At 52.2% G+C, this 22,709-nt stretch overlaps 1 protein-coding gene across 3 annotated transcripts in view; it reads right to left on the reverse strand.

The window, feature by feature from the left end:
* LOC136316758 (F-box-like/WD repeat-containing protein TBL1X) overlaps positions 1–22,709 on the reverse strand; it is a 237,639-nt gene that overhangs the window by 208,297 nt on the left and 6,633 nt on the right. The window lies entirely within an intron of this gene.

Genomic DNA, 22,709 nt, shown 5'->3' on the forward strand with positions numbered 1-22,709 from the left:
GGTCACACGTTGGGTCTACAACTGTGGCCGTGCGGGGGCACAGAGCTCTCATCTCCGTGCAAGAAAGAAAGAAAGAAAGAATCCAGTGACCCTCCAGGCCAGGGCTCCTTCCTCTGGCATCAACAAGGAAGGCCCTTTCTCACCAACTAATGGACATCCTCTGCTCCAGAACTCTCCGTGGCCCGAGCCTGATCAGCCATGCGGAGGGAGGTCTGGAGGCTTCCCTGTCCTAACCCTCCCACCTTGTCCCTTCCACAGAAAACACTTGCAGCTCTGTCTGCAGAGGGCCGAACAGACACAACCGCTGCAACGCTGATTGCTTTCCACCTCTTAAAATCTCTCCCCATATGTAAGTGTGGGGGGGGCGTGCGTGCGGGTGGGCGGCACTGTCGGGCGGAGTGGTAACAGAGTTGATTCACTGCCACGCACGGTCCCCGTGGAGGTTGAACCAGGCGACCTCTGCCTCCCACCCAGCTCAGCTCCCGGACTGTAAACAAGCTCCCCAGTGCTGGGCTGCTGAGCGCCTCGTCTCCTGCACGCCTGCCTGCACTTCTCATTGGTGTCCTCTCTGTCTAGAATGCCCCCCCCCAAGCACGGTGCTGAGGGGCGGTCCGGCATCCTAGGGGCCACAGGGCTGAAGAGGCGCCTCTCGGAGAAGATGTGTGTCAGGTGAGCTTGGTGCAGGCGTGAGTCACCTGTGTGCGCCGATCACACAGACAGGGGTGGGCAGAAGCAGGGTGACAGTTGTAATACAAATAATACAATACTTATTAAGTAACACAAGAATAAACTCTGTGCTTTGTGTAATCCCAACTTACGTTTGCCTATCCCTGTATATTCCATCAAGTGTCTTTAAACGGAAGCGCACATAACATCAAGGTTACATACGGACCGGTTACAAAAACACTGTCACCAGAGGCTGCCAGGCACCTAACCCCTGTAGTTCCGCTCAGACCAGAACTTCTGAACAGTCTCAGCCCCTTCACAAAACAGAACCACCATGAATAACAAGAATTCTGACCCAATACACCAAACGACATGCGGATGTGGCCACCGGTCATCTCCACGTGACCTGAGAAAGACGGGCAGCCATCTAACCACGCCTTTATACGGCACACATGCCTGTCTACGGGGTGACACCCCACCGTCCTGTGTCAGAACCGGTCGAGCCGGGCCGCACGTAGGCTTCTGCCCACAGCCTCCTGAACAGGAGAAACTGGTTCAAAGAACATCACAGCAGCCAGCAGAGGCAAGGCCCGAGCCGGAGGACAGAGTGACAGGTGACAATGCGCAGAGGCAAAGCCTGTGGCCCTGGGTTGGCCGGCTGTCAAGCTCACCGTCACTGGAGGTGTCCAGTGGTCTCCTCCGGAGCCCAGGGCTCAGCCTCCTTCAGAGCCGCTCGGGAAGGTCCCCCCCATCTTTGGAGGAGAGGACACAGATGGCAAAAAATGCTGGTTATGAAATGGTTTGTTCCTCTCTCCGTTTCAGACCTCATCTAAGACCAGGGCTGGAAGCGCTTCCAAGGAACAGAATGAGCAAAAAAAAAAAAAAAAAAAAAAAAAAAACGAAGGCGGAAGGTAGGAATTCCTTTTGTAATCTGAGTGACCTGAACAGCAAACTGGGGAGAACAGCTGTAACCCCAATAAATGTTACAGGGACCAAGCCAATGGAGCCGGAAGGAAGAAACCTTAAAAGGTACCAAAGCCTTCTTCAAGTCACAAAACATGACCAATTTCCAACAAAGATTCTCAGGCTAAACATGTTACCAATGCAAAAAAAGAAATATATAAGGTCTACCGGAAAGTTCTGTCCGTTTCTATCACAAGTTTCGACACGTAAGCACATGTTTATTTGGCGCATGTGTGCCTCTCTATTTTTGTCACTTAATGTATACATACTGATGTAGCAAATTAACTAAAACAAAGTCAAAGACTCACGTTAGTCTTATGTGTGAAGCGATAGTGTACCCATGGCTACTGATACAGTTCATTCACACCACTATAATTTTTACGAATTTCAACAAGGAAGAAATGCTACAGAAGCATATCTGTCGCATCCACCATATTCCCCGGACTTAGCACCCTCCGACGATCACTTGTTTTTTTTTTTGTTTTTTGTTTTTTTTTTAATTTTTTATTTATTCATTTTAGAGAGGAGAGGGAGAGACAGAGAGAGAAGGGGGGAGGAGCTGGAAGCATCAACTCCCATATGTGCCTTGAGCAGGCAAGCCCAGGGTTTCGAACCGGCGACCTCAGCATTTCCAGGTCGACGCTTTATCCACTGCGCCACCACAGGTCAGGCGATCACTTGTTTTTGTCCTTACAAAATTTTTTGAAGGGCAAAAAATTCAAAAATGAAGAAGATATCAAATAAGCACTGGTTCAATTTTTCGCATCAAAAGATAAAACATTTTTCAAAAATGGGACATACAAACTGCCCTCACGCTGGCAAGAAATCATTAATAATAATGGCAATTATATTATCTAATAAAGTTTATTGACGGTAAGAAAAATTTGTATTTTGTTTTATTCCAAAAACGGACAGAACGTTCCGGTAGACCATATATATATTTGGAGTTGAATATTCTCTAAGTTGATTCTCCAAAGTCTTTGAGGGAAATAAAATAATAATCCCTCTATATGTGATGCCTGAAGCCACCATGGTACAAGCCTGTACATCTTCCAAAGAAACCTCACTGAGATTAGGTAACCGTAGAGATAAAGTAACTGTACTCATTACTTCTGTTCAGACTAAATGTCTGAACCTGATTTTCTGATACGGCCCACATCAGCCTTTAATTCTGTGGCATCTATCTGCTAGATCATCACATCAAGAAAGGTGCTCGGACCGCCTGTTAAGACAACCCTCCCACGTGGAACTTGCTGGAAGGTGGGCCGATCCGAGTCCCCGCTCAAGCCAGCTTACTCACGAGACGTTGGCAGAGAAAGAACGTCATTATCAAATAGAATTCCGATAAGGCGATGAGAAGACCCCAGAGACAGCGCTCTAGACACGATGGTGCAATGTGGAGCTCTTGCCACCAGGACGGTAATCCCACAAGTTCAAACGGGGGGTGGGGGGGGGGCTGTGGATAGTCCTGGAAATCGGTCAACCATGTTGCACAGGAAGGACGTGGGGAGCATTGGCCCAAGCTGTCTGCTGTCAGAGAAACGGGACCGTTCTTTTATTTTCTTGAGGCTGGTGTCACATGAGCGGTTAGTGACAGCATTCGGACTAAAATTTAATGATTCTGTTCGCATTCATTGCCTCTTTCCATGAAAACATCGGTCCACATACTAGACTCACCCACCCCCCCGAAAATAACCTACAATTCCATAGACCTATCTTGATTTAACCCAGTAAACCATGGATGAGGTCAGGCGCTGACCCATTATTATTACTGGCTCAAACAACCCCAACCTCCAAACAGGACAAGCAACATACAAACATTGATCAACTTACGACCATTCGACTTTACAACCACAATCTCTGACTTTACGACCATAATCGCTAGCCACGACTGCTCCGCGTCTGGCAGCACAAGTGTTGCCCAGCTGGGCGTATGATGGTGTGGACCAGCTTCCGGCAGCACTACCGTCTTCGCGTGCACCATTTCTACTGTTATCCCAGACTCGGTACAGCAATTTGTGTTTTGTGTCTTGGATATTTTTCATCAAACCCTTCCCAACATGTCTACCAAGAGGAAATTGTCTTTGCCAATATTAAACCAGTTGTAGTGGTTTTACTTAAACCTGACGAATGTAAAAATAAGAAACAAAATGGTATAGAGATGATACAAATGGCATAAAATGAACAAAGAAAATTATGTTATATAACAATTATGAAAGAAAGTTATGATAAAATATGACTTACAGATTTTTATAACATCATTTCACAGTACTGTACATATCGCCTACTCAACTTATGACCAAATCGTATTACGACCGGTCTGTCGGAACCAATAGTGGTCATAAGTCAAGCACTAGCTGTATCTCCAACATCCTTTATTTCCCCTTACTCAGGTCACACAGGCGGACCCTGAGGGCAGGTACGCTGCCAGGAGTTAGGGCAGGCAGGAAAACCCTGCAAATTGCTCCACAGACAAAGGACCCAGTCCTCAAAGGGACTCGGAGGCTGCTTACCTGATCTTGCTAGTTCCTACTTCCTTAAAACCCAGGGAAGGCAGGTGAACAGCTAAGAGAGAGTATTCCCAGGTGAACAGCTGAGAGAGAGTATTCCAACAGTGCTCAGTACAGCTGAGCTAGGACTCGCCCTGTGGCAGGACAGGAGATGACCACCGGGATCTCTCTCAATCAAACCGAGTCAGGGGTCACAAACCCAGCTGGCTGTCACACTGACGCTGCTTGTCCTCGAGAGCACATCTTCTACCGTACGCCCTGTACTGCCAAGGGTCTCATGGACCCACCCATCCTTTCCAGCCTTTAACACACACACACACACACACACACACACACACAGCCTGCTTCCAACCTCAGCAACATTCTGCTCTGTGTGTAAGACAGCACTCGGTCCTTCTGCAGCGGGACAGGGATTCCTACTCAGAACGTCTTCATCCGGGCAAGCAGAACAGGATGAGGAGTTCAACGTCTTCCCAGGTGGCTTCCAGCTCACATCACCGGGCACAAAACAAGTGACGTTCCCGGTGCCTCTTAACAGGGACAGACCTGCACAGTGGGGGTTCCTCTTCCCACAGACTGACTCTGGTTTTCTAATGGCTCAATTTCTACATGTGAATGTAAATCTCATTCCAGACAAAAAAAAAAAATGGGTTGGAAGTGACCGCATCAGAGGTGTAAGGACAGACAGCCGAGGCTGCCGGCCCTGCATGCGGCGCAGTGGCGGTTAACATCCACACCCGGGCTGTCTCCTGTACTGACGTCAGGCCCGAATCTGGTCCACACGCTTCTATTCCCATCTCCTCTCTTACTACGTGCGCATTTCTAGGTCATCTGCTCGTCAGACGCACCAGCGTGGAGTCCAGGTTGCCCGGGAAATGAGAGGCCAGGAGAGACGTTGGTGCACAACCACCGAACTTGTAGCTGCAGAGAACGGATCGCCGACGGGACCGGCGAGGCAAAATCGGTGAGGGGCCAGAGGAACAAACTTCCAGTGATGAGATGCATACTCTCCCTGCAGTACCGCGACTAGAGCGCACAACACTGTTGCATTCTGGAGCTGTTACTAAGAGGGTACATCTTAAAAGTTTTCATCACAAGAAAAAATAATTGCAACTATGTAGGGTGATGGATGTGTACATGTATCAAATCACTGTGTTGCACATCTGAAGCTAATACAGTTACATGTCAATGACACAGCCTGACAGAAGAAACAAGGGAAGGACCGCACCTCCTTCTCCGTGGGACCCCACAAACCAGTGAATGAATGGCTTCCCACCTATGGAGCTCGGAGAGCAGAAAGCCTTGCTCTCGTCACAACTCCTGCGCCACACACACACACACACACACACACACACACGAGGGAAGCCATTTCAATTAATCATCACTGAAAAGAGAAAGTCTTCTGTAACAAAGTTATTTCCATACTTGCTGGTGGCCCCCAAGAGGCGAGCGACCCTTGGCTGATCTGGTCCTAACGCACTCTAGGGGACACAGCATGCTCTAAGGCGGCGATTTCCCTCCCGTCGGCCGCAAGAACTTTGTGAAACATGCCACACCTGACAACTTAGTGGGAGCACTGACCTCTTGTCCCTTAGACTGTCAAATAAAAAAATGACAACAGCCAACACAGCACTGACTGTGTTTCAATTCAACCCGGTGTGACTGAATCAAAATTACACCGATTTTTTTTGTCAGATCAGCAAAAAATACGCCTTGAGATGTCAAAGGCTGAAGGGCGCTGCTCTAGACAAAGGCTTCCTGCTACATTTTTATTTATTTTTTTAATTTTTTTTTTTTATTTTTCTGAAGTTGGAAACGGGGAGGCAGTCAGACAGACCCCCGCATGCGCCCGACCGGGATCCACCCGGCATGCCCACCAGGGGGCGATGCTCTGCCCATCTGGGGCATTGCTCTGTTGCAACCAGAGCCATTCTAGCACCTGAGGCAGAGGCCATGGAGCCATCCTCAGCGCCCGGGCAAACTTTGCTCCAGTGGAGCCTTGGCTGCGGGAGGGGAAGAGAGAGACAGAGAGGAAGAAGAGGGGGAGGGGTGGAGAAGCAGATGGGCGCTTCTCCTGTGTGCCCTGGCCAGGAATCGAACCTGGGACTCCCTACACGCCAGGCCGACGCTCTACCACTGAGCCAACCGGCCAGGGCTTCTTGACTCCTTTTAAAAAGGAAGTGTAGTTAGCTACGGGCTGTCAACAAGAAGTGGGGCCTTAATCGACTGCACTGTTCTCTAACTGGCCTGCCAGGCAGCAGCCCCGATGGTTTTCACTCCTGCCATACGTCAGTCCCCCAAACACACACCACGCCTGCAGGAGGAGGCAGGAGGCCTTCGTCCTCTCAGGGCACGGTCCAGCCTTTCCTTCTGCCACAGAGCAACCAAGCACCGACCTGCGGAGCATCAGCCCCGAGGACCAGAAGCGTGACTTACAGCCAGGTAGACCAGCCCGTCCTGCTGACAGTGATGACCCTGCGATGCAGCCGGCAACGCAGACTGGGAGCGACCAACCGACCAACCAACCCTCGCCGTAGCTGCGCTCCCGGGCCCGGCCGAGAGTCCACGGAGGCATGGTCTTTAGGTCAAGGACTATCTCGCCAGTAAGGAAGAAGGGTATACAATGTTTAAAAGAAAGGGCTGGCCAAAGGCTACTTGGAGGAAAAAAAAAAATTAAGGCCATAATGGCAACCTAATAAAAAACAGGTTTTTCAGTGGTAGAGCGTCGGCCTGGCGTGCAGAAGTCCCAGGTTCGATTCCCAGCCAGGGCACACAGGAGAAGCGCCCATCTGCTTCTCCACCCCTCCCTCTCTCCTTCCTCTCTGTCTCTCTCTTCCCCTCCCGCAGCCAAGGCTTCATTGGAGCAAAGATGGCCCAGGCGCTGAGGATGGCTCCTTGGCCTCTGCCCTAGGCGCTAGAGTGGCTCTGGTCGCAACAGAGCGACGCCCCAGAGGGGTAGAGCATCGCCCCCTGGTGGGCAGAGCGTTGCCCCTGGTGGGCGTGCCAGGTGGATCCCGGTCGGGCGCATGCAGGAGTCTGTCTGACTGTCTCTCCCTGTTTCCAGTTTCAGAAAAATACAAAAAAAAACCCAGGTTTTTCAACACCAAATAAACGGTCCATTTATTAGGCTGAGCAACAGGAAAGGATTAATAAAACTTACCAAATTAATGCACTACAAAGCAAAAGATTAAAAAAAATAAAAGCCACATTAATCCTACAGACCTAGCCAACACCTCTGGGTTTTAAGGTGAGTCGAGAAAGCCAACCATGAGACCCTGCCCAATGCCCTCCTCCCCACTGGTCTGTGTGTCCGCACACAGGGAGGACCGCCACGCCCCCTGCCCGGCTGGAATAACCCTGCAAGCTGGAACAGCCACAGCTTTCTCCAGACACTGCCCAGGGTCCCCTAGGGGCCACAACGGCCGCTGCGCACCACTGCCCCAGGTGACCACCACTGTCCAGAGATGGAATCCAGGAGGCCACAGATCTGACAGGTGTCTGTGCTTCCAACACCCACCTGCACAGCTCACGTTCAAGTTCCTGGGTACAACAGGGGGGTCCAATGTGACCCACGGGGTCCTCTTCCCTCCCACACACCCCCTCAGCCCACCCCCCCCCATCCTGTAACACAGATATACACTTGCTCTCTTTGCCATGAGACTTCGTAAGGTCTCCTCCCCACCCCACCCAACGGAGGCTGGATCTGGCCATGCTACTTGCTTTGGCGAATGCCATGCTAATAGGTGTGACAGGTGGAGGTTTTCTTGTTTTTTGTTTTAATTTTTAATTATTGAGTACAACAAGACAGGAATGGGGAGGGTGAGACACAGAGAGAGAGAAAGAGAAGAGAGAGAGAGAGAGAGAGAGAGACATTGATATGTTCCTGTTCCTGTAAGTGCCCTGACCGGGGATTGAACCAGCGACCTCTGTGCTTCCGGACGATGCTCTAACCACCTAAGCTATCCCGTCAGGGCCCAGGCAGAGGTTTTAAATGTACCTGCGTAGTTCAATGTGGCTTCTCTTTCTACCAGATTGAAGAAGGCATGCATGCCCCAGAAATCCTCTAGCCTCAGAATAAACATACTTCAGCCCTAAACCCACTGCAGAAACTGACCAGGCCTCCCTGACCCCACCCACCCCCCAGCCGCGCCAAGGAGAGCCAGAGCTGACCCACTCACTAGCAAAGCAAGAAAGCAGTGCCTGTTTTCATAAGCCTGCCAGTTGGAGGGAGGGCTGTTTGCTTTGCAACACTTAGAGCAGCTTAGAAAGCTAATGCACTCCTAAAATAGTTTGAACCAAAATGCTGCTTACACAGTGGATATTAACCGTCACTCTCCTGCCCTCCCCCCACCTGTCTCCTCCCACTGTTTGTGGCCTATTGATTCCAGCCCCACAGAGGCACACATGGTGTGCTCCCAGTCCTGAGGGGGTGGGCGTGCCCCATCTGCTGCCTCTGCTCAGGAGAGGCCGGCCCTCCCCACCGCTGACTCGGACTCGGGGACACCCCACACACGGAGGGTGGCTGGGGAAGTAGTCAGGGAGGAGACACACAGCGCGTCCCCAACCAATCCCGTCTCTCCTAGACAGGACAGCAGCTCCCGGACGTGCTCAGGGGTGAGTCAGACACGGTGAGCGGCTGCACCTGTGTCAAAGGCAGGCACACGGGCCCAACGGTTCCACAGCGCCCCAATTTCCCAGTTGTTCGAGAGGAAAACAGTCACCGGTAAATAAACTGCAAAGCCTGCAGGCCTCCCAGGAACAGATGACGAGACAGCCACCACAGAGGAAGGAAGTCTCTCTCCCCTTGACGACAGTCAATTCAGCAGGCACGGCGGTGGCCCCCAGAGATATGCCAACCGCCGGGACCCGCGGCGAAGCTAAGGACCTCTAGATGCGGAGACAATCCTCTGTATCCAGACAGGTCCAGGGTCACGCCAAGGGCCCTTCAAAGCGGGGAACCTCTCCCGTCTGTGCTCAGAGGCAGACGTGACGTTAGAGGGACAGCCAGGGACATGTGACATGGCTAGCTTCGCAGACGGAGCAAGAGGCCACAAGCCAAGGAATGCGGGCTTCTGGAAGCCGGGGAGAAACAATCAAAACCCACCTAAGGACATGGATTCCTCCCCAGAGCCTCCAGACAGGAAGGTGACCCTGCAGACACAGCGAGAGTGACCTCTAGAAGCCTACGATCATGATTTTGAACTAAGTCAAGTCTGGGGTCATTCATGGGGCCATTTGTCTCAGGAGTGACAGGAGAGGAATGCAGTCAATCAGAAGGGCAACAGGGAAAACACAGGTGACTTCAGCCTAGCCAAGGAGCCCTTTGCCCGGGTGCCCCAGAAAGCCGTGGCCTGCGGGTAACCAGAAAAACCAGCCTTCCTAACGTTGCTCCTGACCCAGCCAGGGAGCTGTGGGCCGACACAGACAGCGGCTTGTAAACCGAGAGAAGCAAGTGTTCTGCCGTTCGGTGACGGTGTCAGCAGGGACTGTGGCTTCGGGGAGGCCTCGCAGCTGACGCAGGGTGGGAACCCCGCGACCTCAGGGCCAGAAGGCACGTCACACAGCTCCCCTGGGAAAATCCAACCATCCCAGGACGGTTCCCGAGAAAGACCCTCCGAACAGCCGGCCCCAAAACGCAGCTCAGGAAAGGAGAAGAGGAGGGAAAAGCTAGTTGGAGATCCTCTCGGGCCAGACGGGCAGCTCGGTGGAATTGGAGCACTGCACTCGGGAATCCTCTTCCATTCCCAACGCCCTCGGGAGGCGCAGCCGGGTCCAGTCCCCTCAGCCAGGAACCTCCTGCCCCCATGACTCTGCGCCCCGCCTCGGCGTCCACAGATGGGCCCCAGGAAACGGTGATGGGACGGGCCTCACACGAACCCGTGGAGGGAGCCAGACGCGAAGACCAGGCGTCGGCTGATCCCGCACAAGACGTCCAGGCAGGATGGACCCACGGGGAGGAAGCCGTGGTGGCGGCCGGCTTCCCGGGGAGGCCCACGCTCTAGAACCAGACGGCACGGGGGCTGCACACCATAAACACACCAGGCGCGGACAGCGCCCCTTATGGGGGTGAATGACACCATCTGCGGATCGCGTCCCAATAAAGCTGTTCTGTTAAGGAAAACAACAATGGAAGACAAAAAGGAACAAGGAGGGCAGAAGCCAGTGGCTCTGTCACTGCAGTTTTAAAGGCATCAGCAATCCTGGGAGGCGGGTCCACTCACAGAGCCTGTCCTCCCGCACACCCGGCCGCACGGTGCCCCCCGCCCCCAGGAAGGGCGCTGAAGCAGACGCCTGGAGGTCAGGAGAGCAGAGTCCGAGGACCCACCAGTTCCATTAGCTGAGCCCTGGCCGGGGAGCCCGGCTGGTTGGAGGCTCATCCTGAGGTGCAGAGGTTGCAGGTTCGATCCCCAGTCAGGGCATGTACAAGAATCAACCAATGAATGCATAGATTACTGGGACCACAAACTGATGTTTCTCTCTCCCTCTCCCTTTTGCTCTAAAATCAATCAATATATAACAACTGGAAAAAAAAATTAAACGTCACCATGAACTGCTGCTACAGCAATCGAAAGCAAAGCAAACATCTCTGCCCAGCACAAATAAAACCAAATAACCCAGTTTACAGAGCCCAACCCACATCTAAGACGAGTCCACCTCACTCCTAGGGGTCACAGGACGGGTCTAAGACGTGTCCACCTCACTCCTAGGGGTCACAGAACGAGCCTACAACGTGTCCACCTCACTCCTAGGGGTCACAGGACGGGTCTAAGGCATATCTACCTCACTCCTAGGGGTCACAGAATGAGCCTACGACGTGTCCACCTCACTCCTAGGGGTCACAGAATGAGCCTACGACGTGTCCACCTCACTCCTAGGGGTCACAGAATGAGCCTACGACGTGTCCACCTCACTCCTAGGGGTCACAGGACGAGCCTACGACGTGTCCACCTCACTCCTAGGGGTCACAGGACGAGCCTACGACGTGTCCACCTCACTCCTAGGGGTCACAGAACGAGCCTATGACGTGTCCACCTCACTCCTAGGGGTCACAGGACGGGTCTAAGACGTGTCCACCTCACTCCTAGGGGTCACAGGACGAGTCTAAGACATGTCCACCTCACTCCTAGGGTCACAGAATGAGCCTACAACGTGTCCACCTCACTCCTAGGGGTCACAGAACGAGCCTACGACGTGTCCACCTCACTCCTAGGGGTCACAGAATGAGCCTACGACATGTCCACCTCACTCCTAGGGTCACAGAATGAGCCTACGACGTGTCCACCTCACTCCTAGGGGTCACAGAACGAGCCTACGACGTGTCCACCTCACTCCTAGGGGTCACAGAATGAGCCTACGACGTGTCCACCTCACTCCTAGGGGTCACAGGACGAGTCTATGATGTGTCCACCTCACTCCTAGGGGTCACAGGACGAGTCTAAGACGTGTCCACCTCACTCCTAGGGGTCACAGGACGAGTCTAAGACGTGTCCACCTCACTCCTAGGGGTCACAGGACGAGTCTAAGACGTGTCCACCTCACTCCTAGGGGTCACAGGACGAGTCTAAGACGTGTCCACCTCACTCCTAGGGGTCACAGGACGAGTCTAAGACGTGTCCACCTCAGTCCTAGGGGTCAAAGGACGAGTCTACGATGTGTCAACATCATTCCTAGGGGGTCACAGGACGAGCCTACGACGTGTCCACCTCACTCCTAGGGGCCACAGGACGAGTCTAAGACGTGTCCACCTCACTCCTAGGGGTCACAGGACGAGCCTACGACGTGTCCACCTCACTCCTAGGGGCCACAGGACGAGTCTAAGATGTGTCCACCTCACTCCTAGGGGCCACAGGACGAGCCTAAGACGTGTCCACCTCACTCCTAGGGGTCACAGGACGAGCCTACGACGTGTCCACCTCACTCCTAGGGGTCACAGGACGGGTCTAAGACGTATCCACCTCACTCCTAGGGGCCACAGGACGAGTCTAAGACGTGTCCACCTCACTCCTAGGGGGTCACAGGACAAGTCTACGATGTATCCACCTCACTCCTAGGGGCCACAAGGTGAGTCGACAATGTGTCCACATCAATCCTAGGAGCCTAGATCTCCAAACACTAGGGACGGCCCAACCCAGAGGTGTGGACAGAGAAATTCCACTCTGATGAACACCTGGGCTGTCAGTAACCCTTACAGAAAAAAAATATTTTTTCTTGTCCAAATACAGGTCCGTGGAAAAGCAAACAAAACAGGAAGCTGGAGAAGGTTGAACATTTACTTTTAGATAGTGACCTATGCATCATGCTCAAACGTCCCTTAAAACAAACGCCGGACAGAAAAATGGGACCCTCCCAACTGACTGGTCTGTGATGTCAGGCATATAATACTGTGTGTGTGTGTGTGTGTGTGTGTGAGAGAGAGAGAGAGAGAGCGCACACGCATATATACTAAGAAAATTAAAACTCACAAAAGACAGCTTACCCTGTGTGTCATTTTATATTTAAGCATGAACTGGGGAATAATGAAAACAGTCTCGTTTCAACTCACTTTTCTGAAAACACATCCACAAGGGTCAAAAAAATTACCAACTGGAACCAGAAGTCAGCTAACTATTAGGTGGATCTGACCCTCGTACCAGCGGAGATAAAAATGAAACAGTTCCGTGAACTAATGTTAGTCTATGTTTACTTTGAGTCAACTAGTGTAATTAACTAGGGTTATATAATTTTACCAGCTCCACATTTCCAATTATGCACGACAATTGGTTTTTTATTTCTATAAGCAACAAACAATGAAGATAGCTCAATTTAATAACCCAATCTTCCTAATGAGAAATAACTGCCTCCCCTGATATAAATTTCGGAAACGCTACTTCAAAAACAGTGCTATAAACACGTTTGTTTTCCCTGACGTGCACATTTGGGGAGTGGCACCAGCTTTTGTGAGGGCGTCTGAGAACAGTCTCAGGTATGGGCCCTTTTCTGAGACGCGTCTCTGAAATGTTCCACGGAGCAAGGTGGCCAGCAGGTGAACAATGACAATGACCAGAGCTGTGCCGTGACAGGCGTCCCATTCAGAGTTGAAACAACTCGTGGGTGTCTGGTCGACCCGTCTGCAAGGTGAACTCAAGACTTGGACACGACACCAGATTCTGAGTAACTTCCCTTCTCTCTAGCAGGGGAGGGCGGGGTCAGGTCCCAGTCCCTTCACAAAGACACTCACGATAACTCAGTGTGTTATGGGAGCTCCCGCATAACAGAACGATAAAAAAAAAAAGCCACTTCCTGTCTCTGCTCTCTCTTCACAGGAAGTGCATTCCAAATCTTACCACCAAGACAAGCAATTTATTTTAAAGTAGGAGATAAATATTCCCGGACGACAGACGGTGAATGCCAAGGTAGATCCTGACCAGCGCAAATGACATGCAATTGTCACTGTCCTTTTATCCACAAAGTCACCCTGCAAACTCAATACTCACAAAGGCAAAAAAAAAAAAAAAAATAGGTGCGAAGACCAACAATTACACACAGAAAGCGAAGCCAACATAGCAATCATTTCAGCTGGGCAAACCAACAGAAAAGGCTGGTGTGGAAACCCAGGAACAACTTGCCGTTGGCACATTCAGCCTCATGAAAAGCAGCCCTGCGGCCAGGGAGCTCAGCCAGGAGCCCTTCCGTTTGGAGAGGAGTCCTAGCGCTCACGTCCACGGCCCGCACTGCGGTCCAAGTCGCCACGGCAATCTCCACATTTATTTATGGCAACACCGGGAACACAGCATCAACTACAGTGACAGTTTTCTCTTTAGAAAGTCTCCAATGCAAAATGCAACATAAATAAGTAAATAAACAGTAACAACCATGATAGATAAAATATGTCTCTGGAAAAAAAAACAACAGCAGCAAAAAATGAACAGCCAGATTGAAGGTGCCCAGTGACTTCCATCACAACCCAGTTTCCACGTTATCTTGTGTCGCTGGCATTTAAAGGGGGAGTCACGGCTGGCACAAAACGCCTGGTTCTGGAGAGCTCCCCCCTCCCCCCCAGCGAGCATCGATGGAAGCAGGGGACTGATAAACAGAACGGGGTGATCATGAAAACACGGAAGAGCCGTGAAACGCTTAATAAGCATGGTATTGTTGCAAAGTTCCCTGGGGCCCCCGCAACTGACACATTGTTATCTGCTTCAGAAACACAGATATTTTTTTTTCAGCTTTGAAAAACAGGCCAAATACAAGTGCATCCAAACATGGAGAAAAAGCAACTCTCATTCACTGCTGGTGGGCATGCAAACTGGTGCAGCCATCATGAAAGACAGTATGGTGGTTCCTCAAAAAAACGAAGACTAGAAATAGCATGTGACCCAGCAATCCCTCCTCTGGGTGTCTACTGACAAAACTCGGAAACATTGTTACGCAAAGACACACGCAACCCCCAGGTTCACTGCAGCACTGTTCACATGGCCAAGACACAGAAACCACCAAAGTGTCCCTCAATCGAGGGATGGGCAAAGAAGATGTGGTACGTATGTACAACAGAATACCACTCCGCCATAAGAAATGACGACATAGTGACATTTACGACAACATGGATGGCACTTGAGAACGTGACACTGAGTGAAATACGTAAATCAGAGAAAGCTGAGAACTGTATGATCTGACACATAGGTGGGATGTAAAAACTGAGACGCAGGGGCATAGATAAAAGTGAAGTGTTTACCAGGGGGAGGGGCGGAGGGGAGGGGAAAAGTAGGGGAGTCAAGAGTGGCGAATATCCGGTGATGGAAAATGACTAAAAAAGAAAGTGCACGGTGCCCTCTTGCTGTGTGTTCCCTCTTCCCTCATCCAGTCACACACACTGTACCTGTACAGTGATGTCCCATCTTAAGCCGGAAGATGTCAGTCACTCAGCACACATGAAACGGGACCGGGACACCACGCCTTCGCCCCACCTGCGGGGACCTCATCTGTGATGTCCACAATGTTCTTTCCTTGCAAACCCTTCTCAGGGAAGAAAGTTCTAAGCGTGTGGCCCCATGTCATTTCTGTATTTCTTAACGGCACACAGCTAATACTGTATAAATTCTTCACAGGTCACCAAAATAGCTATTCCATGAGTACCAGATAAAAGCTAAGGTGACAGGGTAATCGTTTCTTCCTGCCCACCCACAAATCCCTCTGGGCACCTGCCCGAGGACGTGAAACCCACCGGGGAGACCACTCCGGGAATTAAAACCGGAGACCAGGCGTGTCTGCCCCGCCCCCATGCCACACGCACGTTCACACAACACGTGGAGACACTGCTGTAGAGGAGATACACTCAGAGCCCACGACGTTGAGCAGGCCGGTTTATCACACACACTCTCACTGTCCTGGGTCTACAGCCATCTCTGTCCTGCTCGGGACGAGTGACATCATGATTCCTCCTTCTCACCACACCCTGAGCTGGGTGCATCTCTGACCCTGCTCCTCCCGGGCAGGCTTGTAGAAGTTCCACGTGACAGGCGCCTGCCTGCACACGGTTGAGACGGGCACAGAATCTCCCCGGGTGTGCTACCAATACAAACCTAACGGGGTCTCTTTCTCCACGATTCAATGAGGAGTTCAGAGAAACCGGGTCTCCCAGACCAACAACCTGCAACAGTCAGGGACCGGCACCCGTGACTTTCAAGTTGGTGAAAGGCTTTACCCACATGGAGCTGGCATTTCAAGTTGCGTGGGGTTAAAATGCCTGATACGGCCTGACCCACGGTGGTACAGTGGACAGAGCGTTGACCTGGAACGCTGAGGTCGCTGGTTCGAGACCCCGGGTGTGCCTGGTCAAGGCACAGATAGGAAGCAACTATTATGAGTTCATACATCCCATTTCTCCCCTCTCTTTCTCACTCTCTCTAAAAAAAAATAATAAGTAAAATTAAATTAAATTAAATTAAATGCTGGATAAGGCTGTGTTGGGAAAAGAATGCCAGGCGGGGACCCAGGTTTAATCTGTTGTGCCACTTCCCCCCACAATGAACCACATGTTAGGGACCCTGGTTCTCTTCCCAGCTGCTGTTCTCAAACACAACAGAAAACTGTGCCACGGCCCGGAACTGTGCAGATGCTGTGAGTCACTGACGGTGCCCCCCGTGGACACAGACCTCTGCACTACGTGACTCCAGCAACAGGCCCCGCTCCACTCTGTCACGCATCCGCTCGGATCAGACGCCAAGACGACAGGGTGACCGGAGGATTACAGCTGACCCGGTTAGGACTGAGAGTCGCCCCCACCGTGGCTCGAGGCGCATCACGTACCGCCTGGCTGTGCTGATTTCTCCTCCCGGTGTCTGGCTGACGTGTGTTCTGGCCACGTGGCAGCGTCTGCTATCTCTGATTTAAGACATAAGATGGCATCGCAGAGGGCGAGCCTCCTCCTGCCCGATGTGCCATCTCCCCGGAGGTGCAAACAGGCAGAACAGAAGCGCCTGCAGCACTGAACAGCGCCGGCTGTGTGCGCAGACACGTAGGCCTAATGACGACGAGGGGCGGTCGGGGACAGTGACAAGTCAAACTCTGGGAGAAGGGGCCGTGTCCTCGGAGAAGAGGCAGTGTCCTCGGAGAAGGGGCTGTGTCCTCGCCTCGCTCCGCCACGGCTGCTGAGGGGCACCTGCTTCCCAGCAGACGTGAGGATAGTCCCCCATCTCTCGTTGACAGGGCCGGTGACCCGTCTGGGGGGGAAAAGACCCTCAGCGGCTCCCGCCTCTGTACGCTGGCCAGGGGTGGTGGCGAGCGTCTGAACAGGAAGGAGGGCAGTGCGGGACCCTGCGGGTCGCAGGCTGGAGCGCTGGGGTGTTCCCTTAACCACTCGGCCGCAACCACCCCCCACCCCGGGAAAAACCGACAGACACCCAGGGCAGGCTCTGACTCCAGGGAGAAGCACTGGGGACTTGGCCATCAGAGCTGCTGCGGCTCATTTTACAGGGTCCCAGGAGACCAGGAAGCAACAACACTCGTCAGAAGTGCGCCCAGGCCCAGGGGTCTCCAGTAGTGCTGTCTGTCTGTTTTGTTTCATTCTTCAGTAAAACATGCAATGAGCTTACCAAGGTTAACTTAGACATCGCTTATGTTAATCATGGGTCGCAAGTCGCAAGATCATCACAGCACAAAACATAAATGTCAGCTTACCTGCACTTTGAATTAACGTAGAACTGCCGTAACCTTTGCCCCGGCCGGGTAGCTCAGTTGATTAGAGTGCCGTCCCTAGACGCCAAGGTTGTGGGTTCGATCCCAGTCAGAGCACACACAAGAATCACCTAGTGAATGTATAACTAAGTGGAACAACAAACTGATGTCTCCCTCTCTCTCCCTTCCTCTCTTAAAAAAAAAAAAAAAAAATAGAACCACCACAATGTTTAACGAATGCAGAAGTAGTATCTGTTATCCAAACTAACATCCTCAGACGGGAGAGGTGAGAGAAGCGTCGAGCTCACCTCATCGGCCCTGTCACGCCACACGTGAGCACACACGTTAGAGCTTGCACACAAGTCGGCACGCCACACGGGAGCCAAACTACCAGGGCAAGGATTCTACCGGAAAATATGGCGTTTCTTCCGAGATCACAAAAAGTAGAAACGACAGCTGCAAACACTGCCTGAGCCTTTGTCCTATTTGATATGCAGATTACTCCCCGAGCATTTCTTGTTTCTTCCACGTTAAATGTCTTGAAAGGGCCGGGAGGCGAGAGTGCATCAGGACACGTCTGGTCTCTGCTCACATGGCAGCCGGAACACCCTCGCAGACACAGCATGCCGACCTGTGGCCGCTCCAGCAAGACAGGCGGTACGCTCCCATGCTGGCTTCTTAACAAGCATTAAGAAGAGATGTGTTCGGCTTCTCCCTGCTCTTCCGAATGTCCACAGGGCAACATCGGTCTGAGGAAAGCGCCAGGGCCCAGCCTGCCACCACAGAATGTCCAGGGGTCAAGGTGCAGGTCGAGTGGCCAGTTCACTGCAGGGAGTGTCTCCCTGGGCTAGGATGTGGCCCAGGGCAGGAGGGCAGGTAACAGTGTGGAACCACAGACACAGAGCACCAGGGACGCGGAGCACCATGGACACGGAGCACCACGGACATGGACACGGAGCATCAGGGACACGGAGCACCACGGATGCGGAGCACCAGGAACACAGAGCACCAGGGACACGGAACACCAGGGACACGGAGCACCACGGACGCGGAGCACCACGGACACGGACACGGAGCATCAGGGACACGGACTCGGAGCACCAGGACGCGGAACACCACGGACACAGAGAACCACGGACATAGAACATCAGGGACACAGAGCACCACAGGCATGGAGCACCACAGACACGGAGCACCAGGGACGCGGAGCACCACGGACGCGGAGCACCAGGGACGCGGAGCACCAGGGACGCGGAGCACCACGGACGCGGAGCACCACGGACGCGGAGCACCAGAGACAGCTATGAGCTGATCCTGAGTCTGGGGTGGCCCAAATCTAGCCATGTGTTCAATGTCATAATTCATTACATAGTAATCTGGAAAATACAGATAAAATACATACGTGTTTCCATAGTAATCTGGAAAATACAGATAAAATACATACTATACACGCACATTGACACTCGCCAGCCCTGAAATTTACCTTCAAAACGAGAAGTAACTGCCAGAGACCACGCCAACGAATAAAGACACATCTCCAGACCCGACTCCTAACTGCAGAGCAGAGGAAAACCATAAGCCTGACAGGCTGCACGCATGGTAACAACCCTATCTCTCCTTTAACACCAGCCTGGAAAATAAGTTTTATTCTCTCTCTAGTGCACGCTCTCTCTCCATGAGAAAACTAATCGTAGAGAAGGAAACTGATTCTCCATAAGAGGCAGTCACGTTTCATGGGCCGGCTGCAAACCCAATCCCCGGTTCCCAGTCCCCGGTCCCTGGCCCACGGTCCCCACCCCACAGCTACCGGGAGCCAGGAGGATGCGGCTACACCAGGCTTGGAAGTCCTCTAGGGGTCACCAAGGCACGGGGCCACAGGCTGGTTCAGGATCACCCTAGCTGGCAGCAGGACCGGCACCTTCCTCCTGCTGATACCAGACAGCGGCTGGACAGGAAAAATGCCCGCCCGCACCCAGCTGTCCCCAACAGCAGCTAATGCACCTTGTCCCAAGAAGGAACAGAGACGTGGAGAGTCCTGTGAACGGCAAACACTTCACTCAGCTGCCTGCACCCTCCTGAGTCCCTGCACGGTGTCAGTGGGGGTTGACCCCAAGTCCAGGTCAGCCGCCATGTCGCTGGGGACAAAAAGGGCCCAGGAAAACATTAGACAGGTTTTGCTTGGGGTTCTGTTTCCTAATAAACACCAAAGTTACCGAGAAAGAAGGTGAACAGAAATAAGACCTAGCCTGACCACGTGGTGGCGCAGTGGACAGAGCGTCAGACTAGGACACGGAGGACTAGGGTTCTAGACCCCGAGGTCGCCAGTTTGAGCCCAAGGTCGCTGGCTCAAGCAAGGGGTCACTCGCTCTGCTGTAGCCCCCCGGTCAAGGCACATATGAGAAATCAATCAATGGACAACTAAGGAGCCGCAACAAAGAATTGATGCTTCTCATCTCTCTCCCTTCCTGTCTGTCTGTCCCTATCTGTCCCTCTCTCTGTTTCTGTCTCTGCCAAAAAAAATAATAATAATGAGAGCTAGTGAAGCCACGATGACATCAACAAAACCTAGAGGAAGGTGTCGAGAAATGTGCTGAAGGTTTGCTCGCATCTGGGGCTCTAACATTCAGGGTTGAGAGAGATTTTAGGTGACTGGCAGCCCCACTGCCCTAACGGGTCTTCCAAGTCCACTCACCACCCCTTCTTCCGTGAGATGCCAAAGTCTGTCCGTGATTCCCCCAAAACACATGGGTGCCTTGCATCCCCCAGAACTCACTTTTCCACCCACCCCCGAACCGACCTTGCCAAGAACAGCCCAGTGGAGTCGCCCATACAATCAGAGCTCTTCTCTCCGGGTGGACACACAGCCATTTGGTCATTCTCTGGGACAGGGGTGGCCCCGTCCACTGCAGGGTGCTGAGCCCCATCCTCAGAGCCCCCTTCCCCTCCCCCAAAGCTGAGTCCAGACATCGCCAAACGCCCCTGGACGCAGGACGCAAAACTGCCCCCAACGACGGCGAATTTCCGGAGCTCAGCCTGGAAAATACGGCCCCAGTGAGCGCCGGCCTCCTCCACCTTTCTCGCTGAAGATTCCCTGCCCTCTCCTGTTTGAAGGTTAAATTTCTTCCAATTCAACGTTTCCATGGCTGCCAGTTCCCAGTCCGCAATCTTCCATCGGGTAGGGGGTTCTCCGTAAATATTTGATCGCGGTGACAATAATGGACTGGGACAGAAGAGCCTGGCGTGGGCTGCCACCCCCACCTAAGTCAAGTTCCCCCCTCCCAGGCCAGGACGCCCGCGGAGAGTCCATTCCTTAACCACTGCGTCCCCCGTCGGGACTTTAACCCTGTGTCCACTGTGCCCCCGCTGACTGTTAGTCCCTCCCCACGTCCAGCTTTACTTTAGGCTCTGGTGGGCGTCTCCTGCTGCCAGCCGCGGTCAGCGCGGTCCACCTGGTCAACCCCACGGAAAGGACGGAGGCAGAGGACGGAAGGCAGGGCCGAGGAAGGCAAGACCGGAGGGGAAGCTCTCGTCCAGTCTGCGACCAGAGGCCACTGACTTCCTTCATGCTAAAAATAGCTATGGAGAAAAAAAAAATGTATCTTTCCAACTTTTTTTAAAAAATAGTGTTTACAAAACGCTTGACGTCTTGCTGCCTGATGGAAACTATTTGTAAAATGTCTTTGGTGGTGAAATTTTAAATGATTAGATGTCACATCCTTTCTGTTTTGGTCTGTTAAGGGGAAGGACCACAGCCGGGCTGGCTGACTCACCTCAAAAGCAGAGCAACTGGGCCACAAGAACCTGGCCAGAACCTGGCCCGGGTAGGAGCTGCGTGTCCTCTGACGCACAGGTAAGCGAGACTCTCAATCCCCCTCACTCAGGACCTGACACGGCTTTTCTGGGTCCGCAGGGACCCTTTTCCCGGCCCTGGAAGAGAATCTCAGACATCCCAGGTGTTTAGACACTTCTGGCCAAAGTCAGCCAGAGTCCCGGAGAGGTAGCCAACGTGAGGACAGACGGCAGAAGGGTGTTCTGGGAAGTCGAGTTCACTGACCTAAGAAACTGGGTCTTTCTCCCAGCCTCATTTACAAATAAGATGTCTAACCTGTCGCTATCACCAAACAAACACAAAGAACTATGCAAAGGTAATAAAAATAACATCCTGACTCAAGGACCAGGTGTACAGGAAACAGAGCACTTAGCTTTCTTTTTTTTTTTAATACTTTGACTATTGTGAAGTCTGACTTTGTTAGAAAGAGTCCTCGTTAGTCTTTTAACACAGAAGACATTGACCTCAAGTGACTGACTTGGGGCTTCAACTTCAAGGGAAGGTGGGGGCCCAAGGTACCCACAGCAAGCAAGGATTTAAACAGATCAGATTCAGCCTAACTCTCAGGCACCCACACGGGGCCCCAAAAGTGGGGACACCTGGGGCCCTGCCCACCCAAGGGGCGCTCCACACCTGCCTCCTCCTGCACAGGCACTGGACCAGCTGCACCCTTTCTCCGACTGGGGCACAAAGGCCTTGCCCAAGGTGGAACATTCACAGAGGGACTCCCGCTGTGAGCTCTGGTTCTGCAATTCAGAATTAACCCAAAGTACCTCCATCTAAACCACAGCTGTCAATGTCTCATTAAGAACCCCATTCACTGCCTGACCGGGTGGTGGCGCAGTGGATAGAGCCTCGGACTGGGATGCGGAGGACACAGGTTCGAGACCCCGAGGTCGCCAGCTTGAGTGTGGGCTCATCTTGCTTGAGCAAAATGCTCACCAGCTTGGACCCAAGGTCGTTGGCTCGAGCAGGGGGTTACTCGGTCTGCTGTAGCCCCACGGTCAAGGCACATATGAGAAAGCAATCAATGAACAACTAAGGAGCTGCAATGAAGAATTGATGCTTCTCATCTCTCTCCATTCCTGTCTGTTTGTCCCTATCCATCCCTCTCTCTGACTCTCTCTCCCTCTGTTAAAAAACAAAGAAAAAAAAAACCCTTCACTGGACTCATTTTCCTGGGCCAATCGCAGTCTGAAATGGGTTTGTTTGGGGTTTTTTTTTATGATCTACCTGTAAAGTATTTCAAACTATTCCAGCCTATCCTCCCCCCATCCCCACAAAACTATACAGTTTTCTTTGTTAATGTGTCACTATGGTAACGAGAGAAGAGCACACTCCTATAGCAGTTTCTGTAAATTCCGTGCCATCCAATATGGTGGCCATTAGCTACATGTGTCTATTCAACGCTCCTAAATTATGGCTACAATGTTGAAAACAATGGGATTGTTCATTCTTCTACATTGTAATTCATTTGATTCTCAATCCCTACATGCATTCAGTGGCTACAGATGATTTCCGACTCTGTTGAGAGATGTCTGTGTGTACACACTGATTGGAATGGAGATAATGGTTTGTAAATGTGTGTA

The sequence above is a fragment of the Saccopteryx bilineata genome, chromosome X (genome assembly GCF_036850765.1).
Source record: "Saccopteryx bilineata isolate mSacBil1 chromosome X, mSacBil1_pri_phased_curated, whole genome shotgun sequence".
Lineage (NCBI taxonomy): Eukaryota > Metazoa > Chordata > Mammalia > Chiroptera > Emballonuridae > Saccopteryx > Saccopteryx bilineata.